Source organism: Lycium ferocissimum, chromosome 8 (assembly GCF_029784015.1).
Source record: "Lycium ferocissimum isolate CSIRO_LF1 chromosome 8, AGI_CSIRO_Lferr_CH_V1, whole genome shotgun sequence".
NCBI lineage: Eukaryota > Viridiplantae > Streptophyta > Magnoliopsida > Solanales > Solanaceae > Lycium > Lycium ferocissimum.
Genome location: NC_081349.1, coordinates 8,785,845 through 8,797,683, shown reverse-complemented (window position 1 = coordinate 8,797,683; position 11,839 = coordinate 8,785,845).

The window sequence follows — 11,839 nt, the reverse complement described above, 5'->3', positions numbered from 1 at the left end:
AACACGCTCGGTTCACATACAAAGATCAGAAAGGTGTTTGGAATTTGAATAAATGGAGTAGGATTAGGCGGTCCTTGATAAAGGGATCAATATACTTAGACCATTCAAAGTCCATGAACTGTGTGTTTTCATATGAGTTAAGTACATTTAGTATATTATGCATGTGGTTTGCAGTGGCTTGTTAAATTTTGTGTATGTTGCAAGCACATTGCATGGGGATTATGTGAATGTATATTATAAGTATATTGTGGTTAACACATTTATGGGAAATTATGTATATTTGAGTATACACAAAATATACTCAAATATACATAGTATCTACGTAACCCGCTGGTCTGTTTCGAATTTATTTTATATATGTTTGGCCTTATTTATTGATTGCGTGCTAATTTTTTTTTCTTTCGTTTTATGCATGGTCATCACATACGGGTCCGAGGGACTCGTCTCCCTTCCGCGTTCAGTGTTGGGCCAAGGCCCAACGATACCGCATCCCCCCTGTCCAGTTCTGTCCACAGCAAGAATAATTTCTGGGCCGAGGCCCATGTTATATAATAACAGCAGCCCAACCCACAGCAGCAATATAAATTCACTGGGCCTAAGCCCAGTAGCGTGAACAGTTCCAGCAGATGGGGCCTCAATTTAGGCCCGATCCTTTTTTTTTTTTTTTTCTCTCTCTCTCTTCCTTATTTTGTTGTTGTGTATTTTTATGACTAACATTTTACGTTGTTTTATTTTAACTTAGATGAACTATAAGGGGGATTAGTATAGGATTTAGTTATATTGACGAGTAGTTAATCTAGGGAAAATTAACGATTAATTTCAAAAGTTTCATCCATTTTATTTTATAGTATTTATCTTCATTAGAATAATTGATTTTCAAAAACACGACCACATATTTCGAGCTAAGGAATCATAATTCATATTGATTATCTTAAAGATTTCGAACCACCATTAATATGGAGATAATAATAGGCATATTTTATAAACATTGTTTCTTTCAAAATCCATCCAATTAAACATATTTTATACAAACTTAGTTAAATAAAGTTAGGAAAATAGAAAGAAATTCGTCACCCTTTGCATTCTATAAAAAGGGAAAAGTTCAGATTAAACAAAGCATATCTAATCAATAGATTTTTAAAGCTTCATTTGCATTATTTTTAATATCTTTATATCAAGTCTAGATTTTCTACATATAATATAATTTTATGTCAAGTTTAAATTGGCTAATAATTACATTTTTGCAAGCTTCTTTTATTAAAGTTTAGCAATATTTATAGCTTATTTTAAATAGCATTTGAACTCTCTCTTTTATGCAAATTATCCTCCAAGTCTTGATTAAAAATAGCATTTTTTTTGTTTACACTTTTAAGTCTTATTTTAAATAAGCATTACTATATTTTCCTTCAAACTTTAGTAATATTATAAGTTATTTTCTTAAATTTAAGCATCCTATTTAACTTTAATCAATTAACCTAAGTTTGACCGTAAATGGCAGTAGTTAGCGGATCCTAGAGGATGCCTAACCCCTTCCCTTTAGGATAATCTAGAACCCTTACCTAGAATTAAGATTAAGCTGACTATTAACGGAGGCTTAATTAAGCTTTACCTTAGTTAATAAAATAGGTGCCCTAATTCACCTTAAAATCAGTTAGGTGGCGACTTCTTAAAATAAGCAAAAATAGAAATCTCCAATATGTTGTACCTAATTTAGCCCGTTTAAATGGGGTATAACAATACCGATGATGGACAGTTTCGAGAAATATAGATTTGATTATATAAAATAAAATAAATGAAAAAATTGGTATGGTAATTTTATAAAATAACTGTTCCGAACTATACCATTGACACACCCATACTTCGGTATCTGTTTTTGGGTCCGATTAATTTTAATTCATGTCCGGAAGTCCCACTTTGAAGTGGTAAAGCCCTCCCTAACAAAGGCAACTCCATACTCAGAACTCGAACTCAAAACTTCTGGTTAAAGATGAAAAAGTACTTACTACTCCACCACTTTTAGTGATTTCTTTACTCCAATCAAAAATAGCCAATTCCTTACACAATCTACTTCTTTTGAGGGCTTGTTTGGTTAGAAAACAAGTTATCCCGAGATAACTAATCCCGGGATTAGTTATCCTGGGATTATTGTTCCACCCTCAATGTGGGATAAAAATAACACTTAACTAATCTCGGGATTTTATTCTAAGCAAACGTGGGATAAGGCGGCAATAAATTTTTATCCCAAGACTATTTTTGCTTATCCACCATACCAAACGACCCCTAAGACTAATCACTTAAGAAAGAAAAAAGAGTACCGTCACTTTTCATCTCTAATATCCCTAGTTTCAACTGATATTTTCAAGACATAGTTAAGAGGTAAATTTTATATTATTTTCTCTATTATTTCTTTATTTCTTGTCTCATTCACAATTTGTTTAAAGAGTTTTCTAATCTATGCGTTAGAATCAATAAAAATATTGAATATAGTACCTTTTGCTATTGAATTAGGTGAGGCTCCATTTTTGTTATAAGTTTTGGTTGTTCGTCAAAGCATTATTTTTCTGCTGTATTGGTTTGTAGTGTATAACTTTTTTTTTTTTTTTTGTGTGTGTGTGATTTTTTATTGTCATTTATTAAAGTTTATTAAAGAGTTTATCTCAGTCACATTTTTTTAAAAGAATTTTTCTAATCAAGGTGCTTACTGCAATTTTGTTTTTTGTTTTTAAAAAAAAAACAAAAGTATCAATTTTTGGTTACCGAATGTATGTGTATATATATATATATATATATATATATATATATATATATATATATATATATATTATTTATAAATCTTATGTATCTCAAAAAAGGTTTTCCCTTATAAATAATTGTGGCTTGATTAAACTTACATCTTGACGTTGCGCCTCACAAATGCTTGTTTGCAATCAAACATGGCTAGGAATGGTTTTCGCAAAAAAACTAATCGTTTGACTAATAATCACGATATGGAAGCTTATAAGAGTTCTAAGACGGCACCGGTTAAAGAAAATTTTCCCACACAACGTGTGGAAGAACTAATTTATCCGGGTAATATAATTTTTTCGCAATATTGAATTCATTATTATTATTTTCAATTAGATAGATTTGTGTATTTGCTTAATCATATATAGCTAACTAATATTCAAAATTTTACGTAAAAGCAAGGACACACTACGTGAGATCGAAATTAGTTACCATTATGGTGGTTATTTTATGTTCTCGCCTTCTAGAAAATATGTAAGTCGGGATTTGATGGAAACAAACATGGACATTGATTTTATTAGTTACTTTGATTTATTGGATGATTTAAAGAAACATTGTGAGTTCGATATTTTTGAGGGAGATAAGTTCTTTTACTTGAGAGGTGATAGAGTTATTAGCGATTACGATGGGTTAGTAGAATGTCGTGATGATTCGGATGTTAGGAAAATGCTTGTTAGTTTTAAGACACATAAGGAGAAGTCTATCCAGATTTATATGCTCCCGAAAAATTGTGATATTTTTATGAATACTTTTCTCGAAGAAAATAGTTATAGGGAAAATGAATCAGAAGAGGTGAACGAAGAAGTTATGGAAGAACACGAATCGACAAATTCAACAGGTATTTTTTTATTTTTTATTGATCTTTTTTAATTCTATCAACATTTTTACTTGACGTTATCTATTTAATCTTCAATTTTAGGTTTGAATGTTGTGAAAAGAAAAACCAGAGGACCTACAAGGTGCGTAAAAATGCAATGAGAGAATTGAAGAAATGAAGAAAGAAACGGGCAAACGATGGGAAGAAAAATTTCAAATGATGCTTGCAGCTCAAGTTCGACAATCAAATGATGCAACTATAACTGTAAGTAGCTGTTATATCTTTTTCTATTACTAATCCAGTAAATATGTGATTTCCTTAAAAAAAATATTCATATTAACAAATACAATTACTTTTTAAAACGAACACTTTATTGTATCATTTTCTTATTTGTTTTTTTATTGTTATTGCAACTTGTGGAGGAGTGACTGAAGCATCAAAATCGACAGGGAAATGAATAATTATTTTTTCTCTTGTAGAAGTATATTGATATGTTTGAATAAAGTGAGGTTTCACTATTTTGAAGTTGTTGGACATTTATTAAGTCTTTTTTCTTCCACAATTGAAGATAATATTCTTGTATGATTGTCTATATTTCATGTCAAAAATGATTTCTCAGCTACATTATATGGCTAACAATTTTTGTGGCAAAATTTTCAGTTAGTAGCTATGCAATTTTTGAATTTGTAGCTAAACACACATATAATTGCCACACTAATTAGAACATGAATACACATTTTTATTTCCATAGCAAATTAAAAAAACTCTTTTGCCACAAGCAGGGGCGGAGCTACTGTGCAATAGAGGGGTTCAGACGAACCCAGTAGCTTTTGCGTAGACCCTATATTAGTACTAGAAAATCCAGTGAATATCTATCTATATATTACAAACGAACCCACTAACATATATAGCGGATGGTTCAGCGGTGCGGAATAGGCTAGCATAGCCTTCTGTTCCATGTGAGAAGGCTTTTTTTTTTTTGTGTGTGTTTTCTGCCATGTGCTCTCTTTAAAAAAACAAAAAAGATTACATAAAATAGACTCGCCAGTCACTTCTGTTAGCCAATGCGTGCTAAGTTCCCAACAAAAGTTCTGCCTTTGATTATTTATTTAGTTCTTTGAGTATACATAATCAACTCATTTTTAATTAAAGTAGCTCATTTTACAAGTAGAAAAATAGCCCATTAATTAGGCTCATACCGAAAAAATTGAAATAGAAAAACCAACCGAATTTGAGAAAGATCAAACAGTGGTACACTCATTCGAATAACCAAAGAACCGAACACTCACCAGTACTTGTTCGTTAGTTTGGTGGTTGTTATACATTAGCTTTGAGGTTGTTGTCATGACTTAAAATTCCGAACCCACCAACCTCAAATCCTGGCTCCGCCTCTGGCTACAAGTTTAACCCTCGTGACAAAAAACATGGAATTATAGCTATGAGTTTTTGAATTCGTAGCTAAACATATACTCCTATAATTGTCACGTATTAAGAACATGGCTATAAATTTTCACCTTTCGTAGCAAATGAAGATTCTTTTTAGCTATAATGCTATTTATTTTCATGGCTAAATGCGCATATTCTTAGCTACAATATGAAAATATTTGTGGCAACTACTTTAATTCACAGCTATGATTTTTTTAATTCGTAACTAAATATGAGTACTATTGCCACGAGACTAAGCTATAGAAATAGCCATAAAATTTGAGTTTGCGTGGCAAACATGTTTAAGCTTTTGCTACAATATAACAACTTGTGGCTATAATATGAAGATAGCTACAAATTTTCTACCATTGCAGCTACATCACAAATATTTTGTGGCAATAAGCATAAGTCCTTAGCCACGGATCATGTAAAGTTTGTAGCAAACTTTTAGCCACGCTACATTTTGCGACGAATGCTACGGAAAAAGAATTTGTAGCTAAAGTGTTTAGCCACGAAAATTTCATATTTAACTATAACGTATTTTGTAGCAATATATGCCTTGTATTGTAGATTCGATCCCGAACCTTTACCTGCTCTAATACTATGTTAAAGTTTATGATCATCTCATATAAAAACTTGAACTATTAAAGAGAGCATAATTTTATTTAATTAATTATATTCTCAATAAAAATATTTTATAATCCGTTATCCATGATCTATAAATAGATTTTGTAGATAGAAAGTACAGTACTATACGAATTACTGAGCAGTCAATGTGGTTAGTACTCTACTGCCCATTCTGGTTGTGGCAGGATCCACGAGAGGCTAATGGGGCACTGAACTAAGAAATGACGTGAACTTGAGAGAAGTATACAAATATCCATATCACATTTAAATTTTATTAGTGATCTATTACACATTTAATATATAAAAAGTGATATTATTTATCTTTAAAAATTGATGTGGCATAAAATATAAAATAATTAAAAAAAAGACGCGTTTAGTAGAATTTATTTATCTTTTTTTTTTTGTTGCTAAATATACATATTTAAATCCCCTCTAACCCCCCCCCCCCCTTCTCCTCCACGCCCCGCCTCACTGCCCCGCTCCCCCAATTGCCGCCCCCTCACTGCCGCCCTCCACTTCCACATCACCCCACTCCCTCTTCTCCTCCACCTTCACGCCACTCCCTTCATTTCAAATTCACAAACAAAAAATCTGAAATACAACCCACTTTTTCTTCTTCAAAAACCACCCTATGATTTCTCCGACCAACCAAAGCAACAACCCTCCATTGGTATACTTGTGAAATTTACCACATAAAATTAATAAGGCATAGCAGCAGTAGTAGTAATTGAAGTGATAGCAGTAGTGACGTGGAGGTGGAGGGCGGCAGTGAGGGAGTAGCAGTAGCAATTAGCAAAACTGGTGGCGCTGGTGTAGCAGTAGCAAAAAAGTTAGGAAATTAAATGAATATGCTCATGAACGAAAATTAATTTATATTCACTTTGCCATATCCAATCATTCCAATTTAGTTCATTTCATTTTTGGTCACCATAGGTTCTTCTTCTTCACTTGAATATGCTCATGAACGAAAACCACCAGTTGGTACACTTGGACATGAATCATGAATGGTTATAATCAATGCAAAAAGATTCCATCTTTTTTGCTCAATACAATATACTGGCGACTAATTGAAGTGAAACTAGTGGCGGATTGATAGTTCCGGTGATGAAGAAGATATAATTATTGGAGAATTTTAATGGTTAATTAGTGTAAATATAACTAATAAAAAGAAAATCAAATGAATAAAGAAAAGGAAATGAATATAAAATTAAAATTTAGAAAATTTTCAAGGTGGCGCTGACGTGGCGAGAGAGTGTGTTACACTTTCCATTGTGCAACTGCTCATCAGTTTTCAAGAGTAAATAATATCACTTTTTCATATATTAAGTGAGTAATAGGTCACTAATAAAATTTAAGTGTAATATCGACATTTGAGGTATAATTTAGGGGTCAATCTATGTCTTTTGGCAAGTATAAAGTACAAAGTTGATATGATGAGATATCGAAGCATGCATGCCAATATATATCATCTTCTCTGCACTTTGTCTGGTACAATTAAAGGGGAGAAAATTTAAAAGAAAATAGTGATTGTCTCAATCATGTGCAATTTGGCCTCGAGGCGCATTAGGATTGCATCTTATTAAAGTGTCATTATTCATTAGTCACCTCGGCAGCGACTGTAGTGGTATGAACAGAATTTTTATAACCTTAAGTAGAGATCTCCATATTGAATTTGGGAATAGAAAAACTTCTGACAAAGAGCGCTTCCTTTGTTAATGAGCTTTACACGGAAGCAGGTGGAAATTTGAATTAGTTAAGACCCTCAAAACAAATATCTAATACTAAGTGGAAAACCAAAAAAAGTGCCATTAATTCTGGTGCACATGAAAAAAACAAAAAAGCATTTGGCAAGTTTTTTCTGGCCAAGACTTGTGAGTTGTCACTTGTGAGTCTTACAAATTTGTTTTTTTCTTAATGTACTTATTCACGTGTGAAGATTAGTTTCAACACACAACCAATCCAATTTTACAGGACATTTGAAAACAAAATGGATTTTCTCATCATTTTTTAATATATTCTCGTTTTGGTAGCATATTATAGCTTCTTATTGCTTCTGGATTGATCTGTATTTGAAATAAAAATTTGGTAAACTGAGGAAAAGTTAGTGTACTTATTTAGTTAAGTTCGTCGATATAAGTTTAAGAAACTCAACATCTTTTACGGGCGCTTTACCAATTTGTATACTTAATTATATAATTTAGTCATAAAACTCAGTGAAGTTAATATTTCTAACAACTAAGTTTTAAAATTTACCATTTAGATTTTATGCATTACCACTTTCTACACATGAATTAATACTACTTTATACTTAATAATCTTTATTAATAATACTTTATACTTAAATTTCGTTAGTTTGAACGGATAAAAGAAGAAAAAAAGACATTCCTTATTCTAAGTGAGTCGTGTACATGTGATATGAATGATCAGCCAACACCGGTATGGCAAAGCAAAGATCCAATAAATCAAATTATTGGGTCAATGAGAGTTGAAAACAACTTAGCAAATTTCTACACAACAATAAGTCCTGCCCGCATGCTTTTATGTCCTTAAAGTAAACTAGCGGCTGTGAAATTATGTCCCATTACAAGTTCAATTTATCCTAAAAGACAAGAAGATAAAGAAAATTACACCAAGCATTCCTTCTGCCTATCTCGAAAAAAGTAAGGGGGATATATCTCTTTTCATATGAGCCAAGACAATTCTTGAAAACCCAAATAAGTTTTGTAACAATTTTGTATTGCTTAAATAGAATTTGAATATTATAGGTTCGAGTTTAGAAGTCTACCGTGACTTACTTTTATTGGATACGAAAGAAATATATATTTATACCTATTTAATATTTTTTTAAAATATATACATAAGATATGGGCTACAGTTACTTTTTGATAAAAGCAGTGGCTTTTGAAAATTCTGGACGGTAGAGAGGTAGGTGTTGATATTTCATTTGATTGATCTTGTATGTTGTCACGGTACCTACTGGCCTAATCTGAGTTGGGATTAACTTGATTGATATCTAGTTCGTTTAACTTTGAACTAAAAACTTTTTCTTTTATCACACATCGGAGAATAGATAGCATATAGACTCTTTCCATTTTTGTTTTAAATGACGATATTTGAGAGGACATAGAGTTTAGGCGACATACCAAAAGTACCATTAAAACTTTAGTTTTAAAAATGTCATGTCATCTCCATGTCTATGAGAGCATGCAATTAGAGATAAAAATGGATTTAAAATTAAAAGACTTTTTAGAAATGGAAAGATGACAATTTTTTTGTTTTTTTGAAATATACTTTAGAGTTTAAGTTTGGTGCACTGTGTATCACTTTTTTGCACTATCAGGTAACATTAACCTACGATAGCAGGTTATCAAGTTTCACCTAATTTCTTTTTCTAAAATTTAGTCATTGTTCTTTATTCTCTCTCTTCCCTTCCCTTCAAATTCTCGATCTGATTTTTCTTTATCTCCTCTCTCTCTCTCTCTCTCTCTCTCTCTCTCTCCTTTAGCTCCTATGTATTCATCGTTCCCGATCAGGTTTCTCTTCTTTAAAGCCTTCCTCTGATTATTTCCAAATGTTGATTCACAACTTTGTATACGGTAAAAATCGGCTTAATGCGTGACCGGTGAGACCGGAGCCGAGGATAAGTCCAAACGAGCACGAGCTTGTTCGATCTTTCCTCCGCACCGGGGATGTCGTACCGGATATAATTGACCCGAGAAAAGATAAGCGTGTCCATTGGTCCGGATAACTGGTTGTGAGGTTGCCAGGCGTCATGAAACCGTTCTGTTATTTGCGCTGACGACCGTACGGGTGTCAGATTGTACGGATCAACCTTATCTTTTTTAGGGTTTTTTATTCATAAAGGCTTTGTATTGAATCTATGGCCCATAAAGCATACCTATAAATAGAGGACATTCCTTCCCTTTTTGGGGTTAGCTTCCTTTTTCAGATCTCAATATTGTAATCATCAAACATATAAAGCTGTCTCTTAAATATTTTGGTCCGGATTTTGTGATGTTCCTCCTCAGCTTATTTATCCTTTCAATATTACTTAATATATTTGGCATAAATCATCAATCATAGTAAACATACATAAACCATAAACACGTATACATATAGATATAATTACAAACAAATCCATTGACACTCCAAATAGATTAAAGTTCATCCACATATCCTATATCTCGCTTACAAATCTAATTGTTACCCGAAATTCGGGGTAAACAAACTTAAGTTACAAACTTCTCGAACACTTATGGAAAAGTGATATATTTATTCAAAGCTTTCTATATTAAAAAAAAAAAAAATTAATAGTAAACGTGAATAAAACTTCTAAGTCTTAAAGTTCCATTCCAGCAAACTAAAGATGCAATAACCCTTGAAATGCTTGTTGATGGAAGAAAAAAAATTTCTTAATGCATGAGAACTTACGGTTAAATAAGAAGAAGTTCCCCAAAGTTCAGAATATATATATATATATATATATATATATATATATATATATATATATATATATGAGATGTTTAAAGAATTACTAATTACAAAGTTTACAATGTTTGAAGGGTTAAAGAATTGCTACAACAACGATCTTGACAGAGAAAGAACGTCAAATTGAACTTTGAAAAGGAAATAATTTGATTACCAGTAAAACTAGAAACTAATTTTAGTCAGAGTATAAGTAGGATTCAACTTTCCTTAATTTTAATTACTCTAGTGTAAATTACAATTTCATTTTGTTTAATAAAAGGTAAACATATTTACTTAAAAAAGTTACTGCATTCACCTTCAAAATAAATTACCTGATAGTGTTAAAAAAAAAAATGATACACTGACGGTGCACAAAACTTAAACTCTATACTTTAAAAGAAAAATTATCGTATAAAATGGTGCGGGGTGAGTATTATTTAACAACTAAAAGGGACACACACAGACGTGCGCAGGAGAGTATTGAGCTACTGATTCTCTCGAAATAGGCTTGTAATGACCAATTAATTAATTCATACTTTTCCTTAAGATAATTCAACAAAGATAATTGAGATCTTTAATACTCTTTTTTACATTAAGTGACAGGGCTACTGGGCTTCGGAGGGTTTTTTATGGTTCAATTTAATCAAAGGGTAAATTAAGGAGAAATATTTACGAAACGTGACAATAGTTTTCTATTTACAAAACATAACATTAAAAACCCTATAACAAACATACTTTAAAAAAAAATTATTTTTAATTTTTTATTTTTTTTTATTTTTTAGTTTTTTCGCTCAAAAATTTATGTATGAAAGTTGTATGAAATGTGTATATCTCGCTCAAGGCTTAAAAAGTTCGCTCAAAATTTAGTGTATGAAAATGGTATGAAAACTATATGAAATGTATGCATCTCGTTGAAGGCTTAAAAAATCATCTCAAAATTGTTTGTATGAAAACGGTATGAAATTTATGTCTCGCTCAAGGCTTAGAATTTCGCTCACACTTTCGTGTATAAAGTTCATGTTAGATTTCTCTAAAATGAATACAACTACAACAACATTGTATACAACTTAGATACAACATTCAAGACTTAAAATAATCGCTTAAATTTTTGTGTATGAAATGTGTATATCTTGTTCAAGGCTTAAAAAATTCGCTCAAATTTTGTGTATGAAAAACGTATGAAATGTGTATATCTCGATCAAGGCTTAAACATTACGTTCAAAATTTTATGTATGAGAATGGTATGAAATGTGTATATCTTGCTCAAGACTTAGAATTTCATTCACATTTTGTGTAAGAAAAACTATATTAAAAATTTCGCTTACCCATACACATTTCATACATTTTTCATACACAAAAATTTGAGGAAATTTTTTAAGCCTTTAAGAAAAAATTAAAAAAAATATAACATTGTTTTTTTTTAAGTTTAAAATATTTAAAAAAAATTTAAAAAATTATTTTCTGAAAATAAAATTAAAAAACGAAAAATTTATGAAAATCTATCATGTTTCGTAAAATATTGTTATGTTTTGTAAATAAGGAAAACTATCGTCACGTTTCGTAAATATTTCTCCTTAAATTGTATATATACGTAGTTTTCCTTAATTAAAAGTGGTTAACCAAGTTAGCCAAATATGTAAAGAAACAAGGAAAAATTGTTGGGCGGGGTAGGGGAGGTTTTCTTATCCAATATATTTAATAAGGTACTCAAATATCTTC